Source organism: Bubalus kerabau, chromosome 22, assembly GCF_029407905.1.
Source record: "Bubalus kerabau isolate K-KA32 ecotype Philippines breed swamp buffalo chromosome 22, PCC_UOA_SB_1v2, whole genome shotgun sequence".
Taxonomy (NCBI): Eukaryota; Metazoa; Chordata; class Mammalia; order Artiodactyla; family Bovidae; genus Bubalus; species Bubalus kerabau.
This window is the reverse complement of record NC_073645.1, coordinates 32,897,809-32,924,516: the sequence shown is the minus strand read 5'-3', so window position 1 is coordinate 32,924,516 and position 26,708 is coordinate 32,897,809. Positions and strand designations below refer to the sequence as shown.

The 26,708-nt window shown below is 38.2% G+C and overlaps 1 protein-coding gene across 4 annotated transcripts in view; it reads right to left on the bottom strand.

The window, feature by feature from the left end:
• The window catches only part of ADD3 (adducin 3), a 131,897-nt gene that overhangs the window by 37,735 nt on the left and 67,454 nt on the right, over window positions 1-26,708 (bottom strand). For 2 of the 4 annotated variants that reach the window (XM_055560233.1, XM_055560232.1), the window contains exon 2: window positions 9,127-9,174. The exons of the other annotated variants lie outside the window; for them this stretch is intronic. The gene's annotated coding sequence lies outside the window, so the exon portion shown is untranslated. The remainder of the gene's footprint in view (window positions 1-9,126; window positions 9,175-26,708) is intronic. 4 annotated transcript variants of the gene reach the window in all.

Here is a 26,708-nt window from a genome sequence, read left to right as displayed (position 1 = left end):
GGTGGTGGATTCATGAACATACACATGAGATAAAACTGCACAGAACTAAACTCACAAACATACATACAAGTGACTTACAAGCAAAACTGAAAATCTGAATAAGACGAATGGATTACCACAATGTCAATATCCTGACTGTGATATTACACTATGGTTTTATAAGATGTCACCACTGAGGGAAAGTAAATGAAGGGTGGGGCTTCCCCGTTGGCTCAGAAGGTAAAGAATCTGCCTGCAATGCAGTAAATCCTGTATTCAATCCCTGGGTCAGGAAGATCCCCTGGAAAAGGGAATGTCTACCCACTGCAGTATTCCTGCCTGGAGAATTCCATGGACAGAGGAGCCTGAAGGGCTACGGTCCATGGCATCACAAACAGTTGGACATGACTGAGCGATTAATACTATTTCAAGATGAAGGGTACACAGGGTCTCTGTATTAATTCTTATAATTGCATGCGAATCTATGATTATCTCAAACTTTGAAAATTTAAGTTTAAAAAGGCCACTCCATAATGATGGAAAAAGTCAAATTGCTAGTTTCTATTTCACATAAAAATGTGATCAACTCTACAGCAGAATAAACCTTACATAGTAGTCATTTTTTGGATATTTTCTGTACCAGAATGTATTTTAAAAGCAGTTCTGTCAATACAACTAAACTGAAAATGAATAAAAACGCATACATTCCATTAGCATCAATTGGTCACTGAAAAATACTTCTCATGATGATTAGAGTAACTTTGGAATTTATCATCTGGTTACATAGTAATTTACTCAAATTAAGGTCAGTCAGAATATGAAGCCCCCAGCAGAAAATAAAATACTGTAAAAAGCATTTAATGGATACTGTTCAGATTTCACTACTAGTCTTTATAAACCAGGGGACATAGCGAGTGAAAATACTAACTCAACTGTTGGTTCTGTTAAGGAAATGTAAAAAATCTTGCTGTGGTCAGATCAATTTAATATTATTGTTTTCTATGAGACATAAAGTCACTGAGAAGTAGCTCGTTTCAGGTCCAAGAGCTAGCAAGTGGTAGATCAGGGATTTAAATTTACTTTGTTGATTCAGTTCAGTCGCTCAGTTGTGTCTGACTCTTTGCAATCCCGTGGACTGCAGCACGCCAGGCTTCCCTGTCCATCACCAACTCCTGGAGTTTACTCAAACTCAAGTCCATTGAGTCGGTGATGCCATCCAACCATTTCATCCTCGGTAGTCCCCTTCTCCTCCCACTTTCAATCTTTCCCAGCATCAGGGTCTTTTCAGATGAGTTGGTTTTTCGCATCAGGTGGCCAAAGTACTGGAGTTTCAGCTTCAGCATCAGTCCTTCCAATGAATATTCAGGACTGATTTCTTTAGGATGCACTGGTTATATCTCCTTGCAGTCCAAGGGACTCTCAAGAGGCTTCTCCAACACCACAGTTCAAAAGCATCAATTCTTTGGTGCTCAGCTTTCTTTATAGTCCAACTCTCACATCTGTAAATGACTACTGGAAAAGCCATAGCCTTGACTAGATGGACCTTTGTTGGCAAAGTGATGTCTCTGCTTTTTCAGAAGCTGTCTAGGTTGGTTATAACTTTTCTTCCAAGGAGCAAGCATCTTTTAATTTCATGGCTGCAGTCACCATCTGTGGTGATTCTGGAGCTCCAAAAAATAGTCTGTCACTGTTTTACTGTTTCCCCATCTATTTCCCATGAAGTGATGGGACCAGATGTCATGATCTTAGTTTTCTGAATGTTGAGTTTTAAGCCAACTTTTTCACTCTCCTCTTTCACTTTCATCAAAAGGCTCTTTAGCTCTTCGCTTTCTGCCATGAGGGTGGTGTCATCTGCATATCTGAGGTTATTTCTCCTGGCAATCTTGATTCCAGCTTGTACTTCATCCAAGTCGAGGTCTTCTCACGGTGTACTCTGCATATAAGTTAAATAAGCAGGGTGACAATATGCAGCCTTGACATATTCTTTTCCCGATTTGGAACCAGTCTGTTGTTCCATGTCCAGTTTTAACTGTTGTTTCTTGACCTGCATACAGATTTCTCAGGAGGCAGGTCAGGTGGTATGGTATTCCCATCTCTTTCAGAATTTTCCACAGTTTGTTGTGATCCACACAGTCAAAGGCTTTGGTGCCGGGAGCCAGCGAGAGACATTCCACTCGTGACAAAGGTCATGAGGAAGGAGGCTCGGCATACGCAAAGGCGGGAAGGAGCCTCGGGAGTCCCCCCGGATATTCTCGAGCATCTACCCCCCAAAAACCAGAGTCTGCCTACTTTATTGCTTTGTGCTCTCACCTCTGACTTTACTGGGGGCTGTCCTCCACCACCATCTCGCTCTCTCTGTCTAAGAGTTAACTTACAGCTCCAATTAATAAAGTTCCTGGGCAATTAGGAGTGTTTAAATCCAAAACCCTCAGATGGCTCTCTAACTCGCCTGACAAGTTTACCTGGACTCCTACAGCTATGCATACGATTGTTTACAGTCTCCCAGCCTCGAGAGGCACGGGAAGCTTAAGATATTCAAATAGCTTAGAGCCTCTCAGAGTTAGAAACTGTCAGAATAAAACTAGTAAAAGACTTCATTGATGAGCCAATGCTTGTTGCCAAGTTTTCACATCCCCTGAATTGTATCCTTGAATGTGTATTAATTAATATAGTTGGTATGTAGAAAAAATAAGTAGTGGCCTTGGTGTTAGTAACTTTAGACCCTTAAGGTAATAAATTCTTTACTTTGTTGTAAACCCATTACACATCCGCCCTATAGGAATGTAATTTTATCTTCGGAAGATGGCGCCAAACCTTAAAATAATTACTCTTAGAGAAAATAAGTCTTTGTTGATAAGTCTTTGTCAAGAGTCATAAAATGTTAATAGGCCTTCTGGCCAGAAGATGATGTAAATCACCTAAACCATTTGTATACGATAAATTTACAGGAAAGAAACCCTAGTTTTTGATAAGGATCAAAGACTGCTGACTTTGCATCCCCTATTATCCTCTATGTGTAACTTAGGGTATAAAAGCCCCTGTTGAAAATAAAGCTACGGGCCTCGCTCACCAAAGCTTGGTCTCCCCATGTCATTCTTCCCCTTAACTTCCAACTGAGTCTCCATCTGGAGCGCGGATATCCTCTGCTACCATTTATTTGCCTGGGCTTCTAAGACCTACTCGAGAAGGTGTCTAAGGTGGGGCATCTTCGCTATTTGAGAGGGCGTCTGCGGCCTCCGTGGTCAGAGCTAACCTGGTGTCACAGGTTATATTGATTTTCAGCGTAAACCAAGCTACTCAGCTTCTTTTCTCCACTGAATTTTCCTACTGAGCTATCCTCATTCTATTATTCTTTATATCTTTGATGAGTAAATAAATAAATATTCGCCGACGCCATCTCTCCTTTGAATACCCTGGATCAGCCGGGGCTGGACCCCAGCACTTTGGCATAGTCAATAAAGCAGAAGTAGATTTTTTTTGGAATTCTCTTGATTTTTTGATGATCCAATGGATGTTGGCAACTTGATCTCTGGCTCCTCTGCCTTTTCTAAATACAGCTTGAACATCTGGAAGTTCATGGTTCATATATTGGTGAAGCCTGGCTTGGAGAATTTTGAGCATTACTTTGCTAGTGTGTGAGATGAGTGCAACTGTGCGGTAGTTTGAGCATTCTTTGGCTTTGCCTTTCTTTGGGACTGGAATGAAAACTGACCTTTTCTAGTCCTGTGGCCACTGGGAAGTTTTCCAAATTTGCTGGCATATTGAGTGCAGCACTTTCACAGCATCATCTTTTAGGATTTGAAATAGCTCAACTGGAATTCCATCACCTCCACTAGATTTGTTCTATGTGATGCTTCCTAGGGCCCACTTGACTTCGCATTCCAGGATGTCTGTTTCTTGATTAGAGAAGATTAACGCCCAGGGTCTTAATCACAAGTCAGATTCAGGCAGGGGTTAACTAGTAGTTTCTTTTCAAATGCTAATTCAAGCCACTATTCAGTGGCACTGAGGGGTTGAAAAGATTTTACTCAGGTCCCAGAAGAAATACCAGAATTGCCACGGCTTAGGAGAGAGTCAGCATCTTCACCATATGGAGCCCTAAGGAAGCATGTTTAAAGGGAAGTAAGTAGTAGATTCTAGTTTCTCTTAACTCTGAACAACTAATTCTAAGCATAAAGATTTCTGCTTCTGGGTGATATTTAAAACAACTCAGTTCTAGGACTCCTTTTCTTTAAAAGTAACCAATCCTATTACACAGTCATGTTTTCTACCGCTTCACAACAATATGACAGCACAAACCAGTTTGAACTCCACTGACGGGAAAAATAGTCTTTCAACAATGTTCTTCGAATTGAAAATGAGGCAGAAAACAGATTTTAAAAAGGTAATATTATAAAACACTATGGGTTTTCCTCTGGATATGCAGATTAGAAACAATATATCAAATATAAACAAAGTTCTAGCTTTAAAAATCTCATCCAAATATTTATGCAGTAACTAGTATGTATGTTTAAAGAACATTAGGTTCAAGTCATAATTAGATGAAGCATTTTGGAATGATGGCTTTTGAACTTTTAAAAAATGGCAATCTACAATAAGAAATATATTTTATATTGTAATCACATACAAATACATGAGATGTATAACTGAAACAAATTCAGGACATGATACTAATACTTTCCCTTCAGTTCAGTTCAGTCCAGTCGCTCAGTCGTGTTGGACTCTTTGCGACCCCATGAATTGCAGCACGCCAGGCCTCCCTGTCCATCACCAACTCCCGGATATGTGGTATATTCTGATATTTTCTATCTTAATCTCTTCCTTTAAAAAAAAGTTGGTCAAATTTATTCATGATCTACTATTAAGTTGTAATCTACAGTTTGAAAAACACTGCCCTAGGCACTCTAAGTCATGGTCGGATAAGAAATAGAAAGGAAAAGTGTGTGTGAGAGAGAGGAGGGAGGGAGATGGGAGGATGAATATGTGCTAGAGAGATGGAAGGGAATAAGAAGTGATTCTTTGATTTTTTTTTAACAATAATATTTATGGCAGATTATAGCAATGAGATACTAGTGCTTTGAGGGATAACTAAATTTTCCTGCATTTGAACACTTAGAAAGTATTGTCCGTGTTATTTAATAACAGGGTTTTTTTTTCCTTCATTTTTTCTTGACTCACAGCTACTTCCACTTCACTTTTTGAGATCTCTCTGCTTATGTTTGTAGTCCCCACAAGGACAGAGCACTCCACAGCAGCGGCTGAATTGAATTATTTTACTATATCACAACTCCTTCCAAATCAATCTGGTTTGTGTTACTTCTAGGCTGGGAATGGTAAAAACAATCCTATGAAAAGTTATTACTTATAAAAAGTCTTTCCAAACTTGAAATTCTTGGTACTTTTAACAGCTTTCTCCAGAACATAAGCAAAAAGATGGGTGTACTTTTCAAGTACCAGGCCCATTGTTTCATATTTAAAACAACAATCAAATATATGCCAAGACTTCAAAGCAGCATATTTGGTTAACAACAATAACAAATGCTGGTTTATTTAGTTTTTCTTGATGAAAGTTACTATAAAATTGTGAACATATTTATAGTTCTAGAAAACAACTTAGACTCTGCATAAACTATGACAAGCCACATATGATCCACCAGTGACGTTTTTATTCATCTTACACTGTAAAATACATGAATTACTTTCAACTGCTAGCCAAAATTTTATACACAAATGACATGGAAATTGATAGGTATGGAAAACTGAACTAGAAGTAGATAAAAGCCAAGAAAAAAAAAAAAGCTATTGAGTGGCACTGAGTAATAAATGGCACTTTCTAAATGCCCAAATGGAAGAAGATTTAATTAGCCCATGAAGCATTATGATCTTATTGCTATAATGGCTACTGATTCTGAGAGCTCTCTTGGAGTATTTCAGACTGGAATCAAGGAACACATTTTACTGATAAGAGCAAACTACATGCAGAAGTGTTGAGCAATTTTTCTAAAGCTACAATGTGGAAGTATGAGATACTGCTATAAAATTATATTAACATTAGTAATACCATATCAATCATAGAGAGCCCCATGGTCAAAATTTATGCCTCAAATGAAATATAAGAAAAAAACAAGGCCCACCATACGCAAGTATTTTATAAATACTATTGACTGAGAGGAATAGGCTATAAAGAAAGCCTAAAAATCCTAGTGCTTATAAATGGACTAATGTTATGATTGTCTGTCTAGCATGCACAGAAAAGTAGATGCACAAATGAGGTAGCTGTATAGTGGTGCTTTGCATGACTGAAATGACCTAACACATTTTCTTTAAAAATAACTAGACTTTTAAAAATTAAGAAGTGTCTACTAACGTATTACTAGTAAATTAAGGATCTGTCTTTTTCACTTTAATTCTTTACAGGCTTTGAAGCAAAAATTAAGAGAATAGCCAGTCCAAATCTCTAGTTTTCTAGATTAGATAACTAATGAAAGAGGTCTTCATTCAGAGATATGCCCAAGATTATATACCTAACACCATCAGGGTGATCTAAGTTCTCCTAGCTCTTTATGCAACACAATGTTGCTTCCTCATTAGTTCGCCTTCTTTTCTATCAGTACTCAGCAACCCAGATAAATAAGATACATAAGAACAAGGAGTATTAGGAGATGGGCAGACCAAGAAGTTTAATAAGATAGGCAAAGATGAGTAGTATCATAAAATATCTCAGAACATTCCATACAATTTTGATTTTCAAACAAAGAGGAACTAATTAACACATGTGGAGTAAGGGTCCTTAAACTGGCTAAGTCCATATGAGAATACCACCACCTGGGCAATGATTACTATTGTGGAAGTTGTAATTGTTACCTAACAGATAACTGTTATGTCTTAATTAGAATTATCAGAATGACATTGACTGTGCCCTGGGTTAACAATAAATTATGTTCAGGTTTACATTTGTATCTCTAAAGTTAATTTAGCATCACTTGAAAAAAATTTGAGGGCCTTTAACTGTGTTCAGTGTTCAGTGAATTGAACTGTGTTCAATTCAGTCGCTCAGTCGTGTCCAACTCTTTGCGATCCCATGGAGTGCAGCATGCCAGGCTTCTCCCTGTCCATTACCAACTCCCAGAATTTACTTAAACTCATGTCCATTGAGTCAGTGATGCCATCTAACCATCTCATCTGATGTATAATGAAACAAATCCATCCTCAGAAAAAAATTATGTTGGCAGTAATTCCACTGTATAGATTAAAAAAAAACAAACCCTGAGATTTAGCAATTTGCCTTGGACTACCAAACAAGGAATTAACTCACAGTTATAGATCTTAATTAGGTGTGAAAGAGTGGACCAAAAAAGATGGAACAGCTCAAAGGGCTTTATTTCCTAGAAGTACATACAGCTACTACAAACTTAATTATTGTTTTTCTTTACTGGGCACCTGAAAATATATTCTAGAATTACAATACTCAGCTCCAAAACAGAAATGATAAATATTCTCAAAGTAGTAAAGTGAAAAAGTCTTGTATGGCTACCAAACTGGTATAAATTTAATTCTCTGTGGCCTATTGCCAAAATCCTAAAACTGATCCAAATCATTCTTAAATTTCTGAATCCTTTTTCTGTTCTTCTGAAATGACTTCTATTGCCGTTTTTTAGTCACTAAGTTGTGTCCAACTCCTTTGAGACTCCATGAACTATAGCCTGCTAGGCTCCTCTGTCCATGGGGTTTTCCAGGCAAGAATACTGGTGTGGGTTTCCATTCCCTTCTCCAGGGGATCTTCCTGACCCAGGGACTGAACTGGTGTCTCCTGCATTGGCAGGCGGATTCTTCATCAGTGAACCACCTGGGAAACCTTACTTCTGTTGAGTACACCTTTAAAATAAAACTATAAACTCTAAGCTTCAACACAAAAGTCTAGGAAACAATGAATCTACAGTTGATCAGGAAAAGATACTATTGATTTGGGCCTGAGTTAAAAATTCAACTTAACTCAAAAAACTAATATAGAATACCATATGATCCAGCAATTCCAATTCTGGGTATATATCCAGAAAAACAAAAACACTAATTGAAAAGATACATGCACCCCAATGTCCAAAGCAGCACTATTTATACATACAAGATTCAGAAGCAACCCAAGTGCCAGACAAATGAATAAAGAAGATGTGGTGCATAGATATACAATGAAATATTACTCAGTCATGAGGAAAAAAAATTAAATTCTACCATTTGCATTAATATGGATGGATCTGGAGAATATTAACCTTAGTGAAATAAGTCAGAGAAAGACAGCTACTGTACGACATCACTTATATGTGCAATCTAAAGAAAAAAAGTACATGCAAAACAGAAACAGACTCACACATGTAGAAACAAACCAGTGGTTACCAAAGTGGGGAGAGGAGGAGGGAGCAGATCAGGGGACTGGAGTTAAGAGGTAACCATCTACTATGTATAAAACAGATAAACAACAAGGAATTTTGTTTAATTTCTTGTAAATTGTAAAATTTAAAAATTGTAAATTGTAAAAATTGTATTTTTGTACAATTATATTGTACAGCACAGGAAATTATAGTCATATCTTATAATAACTTTTAATGGAGTATAATCTGTAAAAATAGGGAATCACTATGTTGCACATCTGAAATTAATATTGTAAATCAACTATACATCAATTAAAAAAAAATCCACCTTAAAGTCAAGGAAAACAATGCCAACAATAATAAAACAAACTAATAACAGTAACAACAACGCTTCATGTTTCTAAGGGTCTTGTACTTAATGGAAACTGACAGCTGGCTCAGCATACATTAAAAAAACAGACAAAAGAAACTTATCAATTGGAGAGCACGGCTATGGGAGTATTTTGGCTTAAAACTGTTTTATAAATAAATGTAATACTTCTAACTAAGATAAACTATTTAAGCAAACATGAAAAATACATCCTGTGCTTGAATAACTGGAACACAGAGTAGTTCTATATAATCATAATACATGTTGTTCAAGTAGGTCCTTGCTGGGTTACACTGAGCAGGGTGATTCAAAGACTAAAGACGTTCACTGTTGGACAAACAAAATGAATCTAATTTCTTTCTCACTAAGGTATTAACAGTTGATGAAGAATATTTCATTGATCAACATTACCTGTTTAAAGGAACAGTGAGCTGGTCTTCTGTATTTGAAGAGTAGGGGCTGTGGAAAAGAGAGAAAGTCACTTGCTTAGACATTGCTGCTGCTAAGTCGCTTCAGTCGTGTCCGACTCTGTGAGACCCCATAGATGGCAGCCCACTAGGCCCTGCCGTCCCTGGGATTCTCCAGGCAAGAACACTGGAGTGGGTTGCCATTTTCTCCTCCAATGCATGAAAGTGAAAAGTGAAAGTGAAGTCGCTCAGTCGTGTCCGACTCTTAGCGACCCCATGGACTGCAGCCTACCAGGCTCCTCCGTCCATGGGATTTTCCAGGCAAGAGTACTGGAGTGGGGTGCCATTGCCTTCTCCTAGACATTGCTAGGACTGGAAAAAATGTTCGTCAGTAAACTGAAAAAAAAAACTCATTATAAATAGGTCAAATTGACCAGTTCTAATGGGCATGCAAGGGACAGAGTTACAAACTTGAAGACATGAACCAAAAGTTCAGAAGAAGTGTAATTTCCTGAAGCCTAAACTTAAATCACTTTTTAGGCTTAGCTCAAATTGCTCCCAACATGAATCATCTGAAAAAGCAAATATAAAACTGATTTTAAATATAAATATATATATATATATATTCCTGTAAAATGATGAGTAAAACAACCAGAGAGAAAGGAACTCTCTCAAGTATCTTACAGAATTCAAAAACACATGGCCTCAGTGCCTATACCCTCCTTTCTACAAAATATGATGAATGTTCTGTATCTGTCCCTTCAGTCATCATTTGTCTTCAACATAAAGTGTATTTGGAAATGGTTAGGAAAAAACCATAAGGTGGATTTTTTTTTTTTCTTCCCTAAGAGAAAGTTGACAGAGACTAGTGGATTGATTACTCAAATGTGCCTCTAAGACATTTAGTTTCTGTTATTAAGTCCCCTGGTATCAGTGAAAATTTTTAAATTGAGATCCAGGAAACTATCCAAAACCTGACAGCTCATGATAAATGAGAGGTTTAAAAAGTGGAATCACTGGAGATTATGATTTTTAAAGAAAGAGGCACTGCTCTCAGTTTCTGGAGATACCTTAAATCTTTGGCTCTTTACTATTTAGTCCTGGAAAAAAGCTTTAAAAAAAATTTATTCGTGCAGCACTGAGCTTGAAAAATTTAAAGTTGTCACTTTTGACATTTTCTTGAGAAGAATGTTTGAGGAAAATTCACTCTTACCTATTTCTGCATATCTCCTCTGAAACCTCAGGAAAATTTTTCCAAAGTGAGTATCAGAATACAAGTTATATATAAAACTTAACTCCTTCAAATTCCAACCTTACATATACCTATTTTTGAAAAAATTCTGAACTCAAGAAATTCTAGTTCCTTATTCTGAAGAAATGCAAACGGTCCTACAAAAGTTCATTACAGTATTAAAAACAAGTTGAATTTGCAAAATAAAACATTCACCCAAAAGGCTTGTCTAGAAAACTGAGTTGTTATTGTAAATGGTGCTTCTAATGTCCATTCCTAATGTTATCACTGTGACCAGTGGAGACAGGAAGAAAGCTGATACAGAAAATATATGAGGCAAAGTTTCTTATTTTAAAAATTGAAAGGCAAATATACAGAAAATGCTAAAGAACCCAAAGTATGAGTTAGTTCCAAGAATTCATTTTGTTCTACTATTTCAGGTATCTCAACTAAGGATTTATGGATTTTATGATTATAAATTATAAAATACAGCTGTAAAAAGTCAATCCAAAAGCTGTAGGTAACTCAATACATAGCTCCTGCAAAGAAATCTGATTTGAAGAAGTTCCTCCCACCAGATTTTGGATGGTTAAGTAGGATTTCATGATCATCACAACCTCATCTGTTTTCTTCCTATGGAAAGTCTAAGACTGAGTCAAGAAAATGTAATTTATTAAGCACAGGTAATAATGGGGCTTCCCAGGTGGCTCAGTAGTAAGGAACCCACCTGCCAATGCAGGAGATGCATTCGGTTTGATCGGGTTCAATCCCTGGGTCAAGAAGAGTCCCCTGGAGGAAATCCACAGCAGTATTTTTGCCTGGGAAATCCCATGGACAGGGGAGCCTGGTGGGCTGCTGTCCATGAGGTCGCAAAGAGTCAGACATGACTGGAGCGACTGAGCACACACAGGCAAGAGTACTTGAAAATCATTTCCAAAAATACTGGTCATAACCTGTCATTCAGAACTCTGATAATGGTTTTAAGTGGAAGTCCATGAAAAGAGATGTTTATCAACCACAAAAATTTAAAAAAATTTTTTAAATCTATTTTTGTGGAACTATTATTTTCAAATGAATTATGCTTTAAATCTAAAAATTTTTACTACATACTGTACTGGGTTGAATAGTATCCCCTAAAACTCATATCATTACCTAAGACTGTGACTTTATTTGAAAATAAGGTTTTAATTTGTAATCAAATTAAAATGAGGTCATAAAGATTAGTGTCTTTATAAGATAAAACTGAGATGTGGACACAAAGACACACAAGGGAAAAAGCCACGTGATGATGGAGGCACAGACTGAACTGATGCAGCCACAAGCCTAGGAGCACCAAAGACTGCCAGCAACTACCACAGGCTAGAAGAGAGACACAAAATGGATTTTCCCTCAGAGCCACCACAAGAAACCAACCCTGCTGACACCCTAATTTTGGACTTCTGGGCTCAAGAACTGTATGAGAATAAATTTCTGTTGTTTTCAGCCACTCATTTTGTGGTACTTTGTTAAGGTAGCCCTAGGAAACTAACATACATACTGTTCCAGTGGAATTTCCATCCTAATAACACCTATTTTAGGAGGCATTTTACCATCACAACAGTGGGGGAGGACAGCACACATTTGCAAAATCAAAGTCAGCTCTTTAGGAATGACAGAAATCAAAACAGCAAGCCAAATGACACTGGATATAAGGGCTGCTGCTGCTGCTGCCGAATCGCTACCGTCGTGTCCGACTCTGTGACCCCATAGACGGCAGCCCACCAGGCTCCCCCATCCCTGGGATTCTCCAGGCAAGAACACTGGAGTGGGTTGCCATTTCCTTCTCCAATGCATGAAAATGAAAAGTCAAAGTGAAGTCTCTCAGTCGTGTCCGACTCTTTGCAACCCCATGGACTGCAGCCCACCAGGCTCCTCCATCCATGGGATTTTCCAGGCAAGAGTACTGGAGTGGGGTGCCATCGCCTTCTCCATATAAGGGCAATGCAACATAAATGTCTTCCACGATGGCATGATTTTCACAAACTATCACAATGTTAGACAGAGAAACACCATTCCCGAGAAAATCTGAAGCAAAAAGATAAGAATGTTCCTGTTATGTCAGATTCTGAACAGAAATTTCTTTGTAAAACTCCATGAAGATTCACAATGAGTATCAACCACAAGTGAAAGATGCAGTGGGCTCTACTGGTTCCATCACAGCTGAAACAGTTAAGGCAGTTATCAAGTTATAAAACATTTCAGTCCGATGGAATGTCTTTTCATTAAGCAAGAGTGAATTTAAAAAGGCATTCACTCACTTTTATCAGATTTCCTGTCATGTATACATACAAGCTGCATTTCTGCCCTTCTCCCCACATTTAGTTCAGTTCAGTTGCTCAGTCATGTCCGACTCTTTGCGACCCCATGAATCGCAGCACGCCAGGCCTCCCTGTCCATCACCAACTCCCGGAGTTCACTCAGACTCACGTCCATCGAGTCAGTGATGCCATCCAGCCATCTCATCCTCTGTCGTCCCCTTCTTCTCCTGCCCCCAATCCCTCCCAGCATCAGAGTCTTTTCCAATGAGTCAACTCTTCGCATGAGGTGGCCAAAATACTGGAGTTTCAGCTTTAACATCATTCCTTCCAAAGAAATCCCAGGGCTGATCTCCTTCAGAATGGACTGGTTGGATCTCCTTGCAGTCCAAGGGACTCTCAAGAGTCTTCTCCAACACCACAGTTCAAAAGCATCAATTCTTTGGCGCTCAGCTTTCTTCACAGTCCAACTCTCACATCCATACATGACCACTGGAAAAACCATAGCCTTGACTAGACCCTAAACCCTAACCTGTAGATTCAGCCTCATGCCAGGCTCTGGGGGCCCACAGGATTACAAGAAACCTTAAGAAACTAGTTTAGCAGCTCAGTATCAAGTTAGACCTGCTGCTGCTGCTCCCACTCTGATGTCTGACTTTCACTTTAGCAATACTTTTATCTGATTATTAATAATCAAACTCTGTTCTCTCTTAGCCATTCCACTCACTCAAAAGTAAAGTGTTAGTTGTTCAGTTGGGTCCAACTCTTTGCCACCCCATAGACTGTAGCCCGCCAGGCTCCTCTGTCCATGGAATTCTCCAGGCAAGAATACTGGAGTGGGTTGCCATTCTCTTCTCCAGGGGATCTTCCTGACCCAGGGACTGAACCTGGGTTTACCTGCATTGCAGGCAGATCCTTTACCGTTTGTACCACCAGGGAATCTCTTTCTTGCTTTTCTATCAGGTAAATCCAAAATACTTTCAAAAGTATTTCAAGTATTTCTAAAGACCCTCTTTCCCAGATTTTAGTCTTAGATCCTTCTATCAGTTCTATGGTTCCCTGAGGTAACCTAATAGCACAAATCTTGACTTTTAGCAGGGGACTGCTGATGCCATGCAGACTTCCCCGGTTTTAATTCCCATCCAGGCTTCTACCAATGGCCAGCCTTTCCAAATCACCCTGTTCCTATGCTCTGCCTACAGGCCAGGGTTTGAAACCTACTGTCCAACCTCCCTTACACTAATAATCTTACACCTGGGCTTTTTCCTACTGCCTGTTGCGAGGAATCTGTCCTGTCCTCAAGGGTCTTGCCTGGATTCCAAATCTGAATGGCATTCAGCCATTCCAACTCTGTTACTGACACCGTCCTTCTTAGTAATTTAGCTTTTGCATTTTCCCATTAAACAAATTACAGCAGAAGTTTTAAAAACACAATTTTTGAATGTTTTTATGAGGAGGTGAGGGGTAATGGCCAGTAGTCAACACTTCCTGAGCATCTTGTATTACCTAACATTGTTTTAAGAAGGTGGCATGTTTTAACTCATTTAATCCTCGTAATAACCTTAGGCAGGTAGGTGCTATTACCACACTCAGTTTACAAACAAAGAAATAGCATATTGAAGTTACATGTCCAAGGTCACACACCAGTGTGCATGTAGCTATGATATAAACTCAAGCATATGGGCTCCAGAACCTACACTATGTTGCATCTTGACCTTCTACTATACCTGTCTCCATCACTGAACTTCAAGGTTTTCAGATTTTGAGTCATTTCAAATTTATACCTAGTTAAGCTCCTTTGGTAAATGTTTCCAACTCCTCCTCTATCTACTTAGCTCCAAATTCAAGTCCCCACCTCTAGTGTGAACTCTTTGATAAGATATATGTTTTCATAGATTGTATTTTCTTACAATCAAGTTTACCAGAATGTAAAAGCATGAAGTACAGAGTATGACTCTCAGGAATTTGATTATCAAGTCAATAATAAATAAGCAAAATCCCTTGGTCAGTTAACTAAATTTTATCTTATGCAAAGTATAATCTAAAACTGTAACTGTGAGCTTTAGAAAGAGGTGAGGGGAGTCCTTTGGATCCAAATGTCTAGATTACATATGCTTCATTATTTCATCTAGAACTGTGTTAGACATTTACTGCCATATAGGCTTGTCAATATATTTAAAGAGGTCTAGACTCTGATCTGGTATAAAATAAGATTTAGCCTTGAGAAGTAAGCCTAGTCAGTATAAGTAAGAATCTTGAAAATGTATGTGCACACATTTTGGTATTTTATGACAATTCAGAGAAGAGAAAAGAGACTGAGATTCTTTTCAGACATGAACACTGAGAAGACTGAAGATGATGGGAAGATAAAGAGACTACCACTGAAACTTTTAATCCACAGCTGGAAACAGAGTCTTAATAAAAAGTTAAAAAAAAATGTTAAAGAAGATCTAAAAAATATAATGTCAAATTCAGCAGAAAAGAGAAAACATTAAAACAACATCTCTAATTTATGGAGGCAAGCTTATTAAAAACAAGAGGCTGAAAAATACCTTTGTAAGGATAACAGAGAAACAACCAGCATTTATAAATCTAAATGACAACTTCTCCAAGAAATAAATACTGCCTTCCCTAATATTATCTAATTACAACCAAAAGAGGAAGAGCATCTCTAGAATTTAAAAGTGTTAAGAGTATTATTACAAAGTACTACCCCCTCATGTCTCCATAGGAAGAGACAGATCCCAGGAGAGACTGTGACTTGCCCCAGTTCCTCAATTTATCTGACTCAAGATTTTTCTCCTTATCTAGAGCAGCATATGATATAAAGAATGCTGATCACACGATCTCTCAATGTAAGAGAATTTTAAATATGAATGACATTTAAAAAAATATTTTAACTAAAGGTTTTGGCAATAAACTAATTTTAAAAGCTACTGTACATTAAATGTTAACTTTCATGAAAAAGAAAAATCACCTAGTGCCTCAAGCACCAGTTTGAGTTTAAGGGGTTTGTAGGTATGTATCCCGGAGAATCTGGCAGTGGCACCCACTCCAGTACTCTTGCCTGGAAAATCCCATGGATGGAAGAGCCTGGTAGGCTGCAGTCCATGGGGTCGCTAAGAGTCGGACACGACTGAAGCGACTTAGCAGCAGCAGCAGCAGCAGCAGGTATGTATCCAGGGTTAAAAACACACAAAACAGACTTTCTTGGTGTGTGCTTTCATAAGAATTTAGAGTCATTTATACCTTTTTTAGATAATGAGAACACTTCTTTTTTAAACTTTCAAGGTAATTCACTAGAGAGAATGTATTTTATGACTCAGCTTTTTGTGCCCACTCATACATGCCTGAAGGGTCCACTTACATTGCTTGCTATATTTTACATTCAAGCTTGGAGCAGGATTCTTGTTTTTCTGATGCTCACAAAGACTAGACTCACAGTTTAGTTCTATGCAGCCTATTTAGCTGGATTTAAAGCCTACATCAAGACTTTATTGTCAAATAAAAAGCAATCTTCACGGAGCTTAGTAACTTAAGTAGCTCTCCAGAGTTTGGTAAATACTGTGTGTCTACTTTTGATCTCTACTGTCAGGGGAGGGTATTCTATAAAGTTGTAAAGTATTATTTTAAACATCTAAAAGGTAATACGGATACTACAATCCTTTGGGTTCATGGTTACATCTGAGTTAACACAAAGTTACCTACCATAATTTTCCAAACATACCATTTTCTTAGTCATTCCCTCAAGTGTTTTTTTTTTTTTTAAAGCGTCCTGGATTCCCATCTATAAAAAAGAAATTATTCAGAATCAGGCTGGGGGTTTCTAAAATTCAGGGTCTGAAAACAGGATGGAAAAAGCTTTAGGATCTTTCACAGATTTAGAGGAAAATGATGGCTCTCCCAAACAAAGCCATTTCCCTAACTGATGCTCTGATCACCTTATTTCTCACACACTTGGAAAGTTTTCCCTGCTCATCTCCATCCAGTCGAATCTTAATCTACACCTTGCGGTCTATTAGAAAACCAACTCCTTCCATGATGGTCCCCCAGTCTCCTCCATCAGAATTAGCCTCCCCATTCCCCCTCCCCTTGGTATTCCCAAAGCACTTTATCATAGTCTGTGTTGCCTTTGAATTGTTTATGTCTGTTTGCTCCAGTAACTGGGCCAACATTTTTCCTTTCTTCACTGTCCACTTACATTTACTCAATAAGGGTTTATTAAACTGAGTGAGGTGAGTAGGGCTACTGACTTATCCCATTCCCCAGTAAACTAGGGCAGAGAATCTAGAGCAACTCTTGAAAACTGGGCTAATCACAGTTTGATCCGAATGGCCAGGCACACAAGATGGCTGAGGTAATGAGACGTGTGAAACGCCTGTAGCAGAGTGAAAAGTAATCACAAAAAACTGTGAAGGTACAAAAAGAGCAATTTTTAAAAATCTATACTTAACCACTGTGTTCTGGGGCCAGATACAAATAATGCTACAAAATATCATCTTAATATAACCAAAAAAACTACTTATCCACTAATCCAGCTGTTAGATAAAGAGTATAAAGAGATATAAAGCACAGATCTAGGTCCTGCCCTTGAAGACTTTTTTAGTTTAACTATCGAGAATCAAAATTCTCTATCGACTACATGGAAAGATACTTACAGTACAAGCCAGTTTATGACAAATACCAAATGAGAGATAAATAAAAGCAAGAATACTGGAGAATCCCAGGGACGGGGGAGCCTGGTGGTCTGCCGTCTATGGGGTCGCAGAGAGTCGGACACGACTGAAGCGACTTAGCAGCAGCAGCAGCAGCAGCAACTGCTGGGTACAAAAGCCATGACAGTTAAAAAGAACAAAGAAGAAAAAAGTGCTTTAATAATGGAGATGAACTTTTGCAGGTTTACTCTACTCACTTCCTATCAACAGAGAGAGAAGAATAAATTATTTCAGCTACGTTTTTGAGGGTATGAAAAATGTCCAGCAGTTACTGATGGTCAAACATATTCTGAAGCCTGGCCAAAGTTTTTTTTTTAGGGTAACACTCAAAACAAAGCAAATATTGGCTTAGTTATGACACTTGTTGTTCTAATACATTAATAGCCTATTGTCCACTGTGGTTGTCTCAACAAGATAATACATTGAAAAACAGCGTTTCCTGACAGGAAGTGAATTCCCACTGTGTGCCACAGGACCCTGGCCAAAAGCTGGGCTCCAAAGGAGAAAAAGCAGTCCCTTCTGGGACTGCATACATGACAGACCAGAGTAATCATTAGACTATTTCTCTCTTGTTTAAAAAGCTTTCTGCTTCAGCTCAAACGACAATCTACTTGACTGATTTTGCTATCCTGGGACTACTTTTCTACAATGGTTTCAAATGTTTCAGACAAAGTTTGTTCAACATCCTGTAGGCAGAAGTATCCTGTATATTTCTAAACTCTGGAGAATTTCCTTAGTTGTAAATGCCACAATGGATGAAGTAACTTGACAAGGATATTGCGATATGTCATCAAGGCATGGTGTGACCAGTTTCTAGTTTCATACAAGCAATTGTTTAAGCCATTATAAAATACAAGGTACAATAAGTGCAACAATAGGCAAAAATGAGGGCTCAATTAATCCACGTATCACAAATGTGTTTCATTTAGAATTTGATTAGTGGGACACTGATGTCACCAGCAGACCCACACTCAGAAGAGTAACTGACACTACCCTAAGAAGATATTAATACCCCTTATTAAATACCGGAAATATACTTTGTTTTCATTTATTTTCTCAAACTTGAAGAACTTTCTCTGCCCAGTTCTACTTAACAGTGGATATTGGAAAACTGCAACAATGGAAGAAATAACAGTTGTCATTTTAGTAGATTCTGGTGAGCTTGTCTCTGTCACTTGGCATTCCCACTATTTAATGCAGTGCTTGGCTCCTAGAAGGTCCTCAATACATTTTGCTAAACTGAACTATGTCAAACAATTGACATGAAAACTAATATGGAACACCAGCATTATTTGGATACCAATCTCTCAGGTTTCAGGGAAGCACACTTATTCAAAGTATATCAAGCTTTTTGCTAAGAAGCTAGGGTCACCAGCACGCGCGCGCGCACGCACACACGCGCACACACACACACACACTCCTACTTTCATGCCAAGAAAATGTCTTATCTCTCTGTTGTAATGATATAAATCAAATGAAGACATTCTTATTCCATTTTGCTTTCAGGATAGCTTTCATTTGACAGAATTATAAGAATTGTGAAATAGGCAATGCTTAAACATCCTATGCGAAGAGTTGACTCATTGGAAAAGACCCTGATGCTGGGAGGGATTGGGGACAGGAGGAGAAGGGGATGATAGAGGATGAGATGGCTGGATGGCATCACCGACTCGATGCACATGAGTCTGGGTGAACTTCGGGAGTTGGTGACTGACAGGGAGGCCTGGTGTGCTACGATTCATGGGGTCGCAAAGAGTTGGACACGACTGAGCGACTGGACTGGACTGAACTGAACTGAAACATCCTACATGTGATACAGCAAAAACTCCTGCTTCTGTTACTTTGTAACTTCGCTGTGTAACTTCATAACTCTGCTGGCAGGATGGGAGTGCACAGTTCACCTCTAAGGCTGCTTCCTCAGCACCAAATCAGAAAACTTCAGCTATGTCAAGCAACATCAATTTTAGCATTCAATGAAACAAGGAGATGGATTAGAGGGCTAGAATGTGAAAACAATTTAAACAAGAGGACTGAAGCCAAGTTTCAAAGCCCTTAGGATTAACTCTGAATGGCTGGATTCATTGAAAATTACAAAGATCCATTTTAAAAACAAACATCACCTCACTCAGAATCTTCTCCTCAAGTATTCAAAAGCTTGATAAAAAGATTTGCTTTTACTTCTGGAAAGGGTTTTATACTTCTGAAAATGATTTTTCTTTTTTTAGAAAAAGAGAGTTTATGTAAAATACAGTATGTTATTCAACTTCTTTTTTTTTTTTTTTTTAACATTCTTAAACTTTCAAACAGCTTAGACCATATGGCAGGTCAAACAAATTACAGACCACACAATATACACAAAAGATGTTTTTAATTTAAATAAAAGAAACTTCATACAATTTGGGTTCTAGAGCTTAAGCCAATATTAAAAAATACTATGTAACTATTACAATTGGAAGGGACATTAAAACTCATCTATTTCAATCTGTCATTTTATAGATGGTAAAACTGAAGATCAAGGGGGTTAAGTGACCTACTTACAATCTCACACTCTAGTAACCAGACTTTGAACCCAATGTTATTTCATTAATCTGCTGAAAAATGACTCCCAGGGCAGTTTTAGGCATTCATGATAGTCGGGACAGTGGGGCCTACTTTGGTGTTCTACCCAGAGGAACAAAAGGCGGTGAGGGGTTTTTCCATTTCCACACAGCACTCTCACCCCTTTCCAAAAGCACCTAGGTTCTAGGTTCTGTCCCAAAATGGAGGCAAGAGAGAAGACTGATAGACTAAGTATATCTGATAAGGGAGACATGGAAATAATCCAAGTGTCTATCGAAAGATGAATGCTTAAATACATGATGGTACATCCATCCATCCACTGAAGTACTACATACCCATTAAAAAGAATGAGGTAGATACACAATGGTTTATGTGTAATATAATTTTATTTGGATTTTTAAAAAAGATATCCACTCATATTCATAGAAATTTTCTGGAAAAAATAGAGAAGAAAATACCCACCAGGGCACAGGGCTCAAACATTAGGGTGCCAAAGAGACATTCTGTCATATGTCCTTTATATTGTCTCATCTTTTTTCATGTGCATTTTTTAAGGTACAAAACTAATACTTTTTAGAAGGTAACTTATATTGAGCCCTGGGAAAACTCTGAGGAAAATAAAGATAGGGTCTGTCAAGGCTAATTTGATACTCTGTATCTCATCTACATGACACATAATTTATTTCTCTGGAAAAGACTTTCTAACACTTTTCATGTCATGGTATGTTAGTTTTCACTAATACAGTAGGCGTAAATAAAATTTGTACAGCACACTGGAGGTAAAGAGGAAGGGATTTGATGGCAGCTATATAATAGGGCTAAGGGGAAAAAAAACAACAACCATTTTCTCTACATTACATAATAATTACAAGAAAAAAATAAGACAGAGTATGAGATATCACCTACTGACTTTCTATAACCGTTCTAAATAAAGTCTATCTAGAAAAGCTTTTAACTTCAATATTTAACAGGAAACTAGCTGCCAAGTTTTGCTCTGGAGCAAAGATAAAAGTCCAGGAGTAACTATATTCTCCTAGAGTTCAAAGGGACAGCAGCGGTCATCTAGCTCAGTGGATTGAAACACACTTTTTTTCTTAATGAATCAGAACAGAAATACAGCACTGTGTTTTTTGTGCTAAGAAAAATTTATTTTGGAGATTAAGTGGTATGTATGTTGTTCATGTATTGGGTCATGATGCAAAATATATATTTTTTTAAAAGATCGAAAGCCACTTACCCAAGGCTATAGAACTAATAACTGTCCATTGAGCATGCTGCTGCTGCTGCCTAGTCACTGCAGTCCAGCTCTGTGCAACCCCATGGACCGCAGCCCGCCAGGCTCCTCTGTCCATGGGATTCTCCAGGCGAGAATACTGGAGTGGGTTGCCATGCCCTCCTCCATGGGATCTTTCCAACCCAGGGACTGAACCCAGGTCTTCCGCATGGCAGGCGGATTCTTTACCACCTGAGCCACCAGGGAAGCCCACACTGAGTGTCAGTTCAGTCCAGTTCAGTTGCTCAGTCGTGTCCGACTCTGCGACCCCATGAATCAGGGCAACATTTAATAAAATTTCTACACAACACCTGTGGCAAGAGATTCACCGAGTTACAGCTTGAAAATTTACCTTCTTGTTGAGAGGATGATTTATATATCTAATTCTACTCCTCAGATACTAAATAGCAAATTCCCCAAATTTCTGAACATACAGTTTATTTAAAGCAAAGCTTTAGTTCTAACGTCATTTGTAAGAATGTTTCTGGATTAACATCTAAACATTTTTTTTTTCTCAAATCTAATGCATTCCCTTTAGCATCTCTGGAATAGGCATGATTCTTTTACCCAGAGAATGAGAGTATTCTAAGCTGGAAAAGGTCTTAGAGAGCTAACGCAAATTCCTAATTTCACAGATAAACTAGTGTCCAAAGTAAAAGCCTCTTGGTTTCCAGGCTAGTGTTTCTTTCTATGATACCATGCTTTTACTTTATTCTTATATCCTTGTGATATTAGAAAATAGCTAAACACATTACCACTACTAAAGAGTAGTAATTCAACCAAGAGGAAGCTGAAGCAGGAAATGCTAGGAAATCCAACTCCAAAAAGGATGACACAATGTCAGCCCTGCAAGCTTTACAGAAAATCTGTTTTCAGCACACAGCTTTAGATTTCAACTAAGGCATATGATTCAACTTGCTTTATCAAATGGGTGTGTCTGCCCCACAAGGGGACACATTGAACCTGCAGGAGAGGAAGACAACAGTGTAGACATCACACAGCACAGCCTCTCTTCCACTGTGTCCTCGTAGGGCAGTGCATAATTACATACTCACAGGCATTTAGAACCCAACTCCAAACAGAACTCCAGTGTGAGAAAAAGAAAAGTTAGCCCCCATTTGCAAAGAATTATTGCTGAATGTGGCCCTCACTGAATAACAATAAATCTCCTATAGTTCAACTTACCGTTCACGTCACAAACGCTAGAAAGAACACAGAGGCATAGACAAGGCATGGAGCAGAACTTTGGGCTTCAGCCTTCCCCAACTCTTCTGACAAACACCCAATAGCAGAAGGACAAAGCATCATTATGACAGAAATAAAGGCTCTTTAGATGCTGCCTTTTTTTAATTCAATGAACCCACTCTTACACACAAAGTTCACGCTATGATGTCTTGAAATACAGTATTGCCAGATTATGCTATTAATGAGTCCAATATATTCAGTGTAAAACATGACTTTAAGCATTTTACTCTTAAACAATTAGCACATGAGAGACTATCAGTATTTTCCTTAAATAGTCAATGTCATCCCCCCAAACAATTAAGAACAATTCAGTAAACTGTTCAAGAGGGCCAAAAAGCAGACAAGTGAACTAACAGGCAAAAATTTAGTTGATTGATAAAGCCACAGGCTCCTCCCCAAGAAGAATATTGCACATTGGTAGCAACTGGTACAAAATTAACCATCTATCTTATCTCTGCTTCCCCCTAAAGCTGTGAGCTCTCAGGATTACAATGGACAATTTTGTACTTACTTATTAAAAAGAATGGAAGCTGCTGTAATTTTCTTAAGCCGGGTTTTGTGTGGCAACTCTGATGCAACGCTGCCCTAAAAATGAACTTTGTTTTAAACAGTGAGATATGCACACCGTGCGGTTAGAGCAAGGGTGGAGCCCACACTCTAGGGGAAACAACACACCCAGACCGACTTCAGTGAGGGCAAACTGCACGTTAGTGCTGCCACAACACTCTGCAGTGCCTCAGAGTCAAAATTCATTGGTTAACTGTCTTCAAAGAAACGGGGGAAATTTTCAGGTTTGTAGATCAGCTTTCCTGCCACAAAATGAAATACAGACACTGCTTTTTCGTGAAGAAGGTAAAGATAAAATGCAAGGTAGATCATGCAGCTCAGCCAACAGAATGTTAGGTGGAAGTGGATTACTATAAAGGAAGTCCAACCATGCCAACTTCTAAGTTTAGCAACAGCAGCTTCTGCATATCTCAAGGTGTCAGCAATACTGCTCTAGAACTTGACTTTGGCCTATTTGGCTAAGACAGGGGACCTGAACATGTTCAAGCATTACCTATCCTTTTCTACTAATGCTCCAGTTCTCCTGGCAATGCAGAAACAAAAAAAAGCATTTTCTTATGAACTAATTAGCAAGAGTTGCCTTCAAAAACAAGGGATTTGATTTATGCTTTGATATGATGTTGAAATAAACGCATAAAAGGGGAAATTATTTTGATGAAAATCATTAATATGCACACTGGGCTTTTAAAAAAGTTTCAATCACTCACTTTTTCAAATAACTCCATGCTTTAATTTGTCCTGATTTATTTCCAAATAAGATATTCAATAGGATGCATATATACTGTCTAAAAACCTTTAACAGTGCTTAAAATTTCAGTCATTGAAACTGTTATTAAACATGATTATTGTTCAAAATGACTTTAATCAATACTACTTTCTGTATGCACATTCAGAGACACAACCAGTTATTATTAACTGAACTCCTATAACCAATGAAATAAAAAAAATAGGTTTCTCAATAAACTACCTAAGCATGTAAAAAATAAGCTATATAATCATTTATATAGAATTTAAAACAAACAACGGAAAAAGCTTTGGGAGAAGACTGGGAAAATATTTTTAATGTTGTCACATTACCCTCTCCAATTGCTACTCCCTCACACTGGAACAACAAATCAGTCTGGAGTACTGAAATTTCAATATTTTGAGAGATGGCCTAGAACACCCTCTTTCAGGAGGTAGGTGCTGACTGATCTAACCTTCTGCTGGATTATAAGGTCACTCTTGCCATATGATAAGTCAATCCATTCTAAAAATCTTCCTTTCATAGTCCAACTGCCCAATATAATTATTTTTTCATCCATATATATAATTAGGAATCACCTGCTGCCATCCCTTGCTCTTCCCCATCTAACCCCTAAACTGAGCAACTTAAAGGTAGTGGTTAGATATTCTATTTGAAGAGTCCCATCTTGATACTTTTTTGGATTTGCACTGTTGGAAATGTCTGTTTTCAAGTCAAATTTCACTTTCACAGCTGCAAAGGAAATGACAAGAGAAGAAAAACACAGCCAATACATATCAGCAATTAATTCCATCCACAACTGCCCAGCTGTTTGTGCATGGAAGAATCAGTCTGTTTCCTTTTGGGACTTTCACCACTGAAAATGGATACTGCACATGCAGAGACACAAGCTGTTTGTAACATGTCAGGAATGTGCACAAGATCACACAGAGTTGAAGAGACAAAATGAAATCCAGAGCTAGTTTTCTTGGGACTTGCCAGTATTATTTCATAGCTTTTAAAAAAAAGAAAGAAAGAAAAGAAAAAGAAATCATAAGAACACCTCAGAGAGAGAGCAAAATACAGGGAAAAAATTTCTCCCTTCTGAGTATCACCCTACCAATAAGGAGGAAAATTTGCCAATGACATCAGATTTAGTATCAAGAATAGACACTCTGATTTACTGGCATAGACAAGGTGCGACATTTTTCAGAATAGTACATTAAATCCAGCCAGTACTTTTTGGACTACAGAGCTGCTTGCCCAATGTGTAGTTAGTCCTTAAAAAAAAAATCCTTATAAACGTGAAAGTTGTTGGGAACCAATACTTTCACACAGTCATGCAGAAAAGTGAAATTTTCTGGGCTAGTTCAGACATTATTTGGCACTCACATACACCTGCTCGTTTCAGGAATTCATGTAAACTTACAGATCCAATCTTCTAGGATAACTCTCAAGTAATCAAATTTCTCCTTTCCTCTGCCCATCAGTTTGTGGGTTTTAAATAAAAATACTCTCTATTGAGTGCCAGAGACTCATGTGAAACTCAAGAAGTATTCTATCTCCCTCTCTCCCTTGCCCTCCAATTCCAATTTTATGTCAAATGTCTGTTTCACTTAAATTTTGTAAAATGTCATTTTGTTATACTCTATCTTCAAACATACAGCATGTCAATAACTTGTGTTTTCAGTATGTAAAATGACTTGTGATTAATTACTGTCATCAGAGTTATAGAAAAGAACAAAATAATTCAAAACATATTTTACCTATTTAACTGTATTTAAAAAAAAATAAACCAGGTATCCCATGATTGAATTCATTGTTTCAAGCACCTCCCCTTCTCTTCTTTTGCTGCACAAGAGTTCATACACTCCTAATGCCAGTATTTTCAAACACAACTTGGATGGTATACTCAATTTGGGTACCAGTAGGGGCTAGGGCTTCCCAGGTGGCACAGCAGTAAAGAATCTACCCGCCAATGCAGGAGACACAGGAGATGTGGGTTGGATCCCGGGTCTGGAAAACCCCCTGGAGTAGGAAATGGCAACCCACTGCGGTATTCTTATCTGGGAAATCCCACGGGCAGAGGAGGAGCCTGGCCAGCTACAGTCCATGGGGTCACAAAGAGTTGGACACAACTGAGTGACTGAACACACGGGGAGGAGCTAAGGCTTACCCAACAAAGAGAAGAAAAGCTCTCTGCTGCAAATAATCTTCAGAATGAAGATGCTCTGAAGTGCCAGAACTTAAACCAGCACAATGAGAAGTTGTCTCCAACTAAAGTGCTGTGAAAGCACGAAGTGTGATTTGTGAAAGAAATATAAGGCATCTCAAACAAGTGGTAGACTGAAAACAAAGCACAAAACCAAAGAACGTTTTTTTCCTTAACAAACCTCATCTGATCGAGGCTATAACTGGGGTAGGAAAGGGGAGGGGAAGAAAAGTTTAACCTTTGGCTGCTGGTGATACTAGCTTCTAGAAATAAGGTATAACTATTACTGACTCAAAACAGCCAGAGATGAGCTTTGCTTGGCAAGCTTAAGCTCTGAGGGACACTTAGACTAGTCTGAAATGTCTAAGGGAAGGAACCTGCCCCACCCACAAGATTGGCTAAGGAAAGCAAAGATCTCCCTGAGTTGTTTAAATCAGGTCACTTAAACTCATGACAGTCTAACTAGAGCCTTGGGTGGTACTAACAAAGACCATTCAAATGAGGAGGCTGGAGATATGAAATTTTGTCAGCTCATTTTTAAAGTGATTTTTCTCCTCAAGAATTTATTGTATTTAATACTAACATATATGTATTTATTTTATTCTTAAAACTTTTACATAGATAGCAAATTAGAAAGAATTTTACAGTGAGCGCCATACATGCACTAGCTAGATTCTATTGTTAACACTGTACTATACTTTATCACTTCCCTGGTGGCTCAGACGGTAAAGTGTTTGTCTACAGCGCGGGAGACCGGGGTTCAATC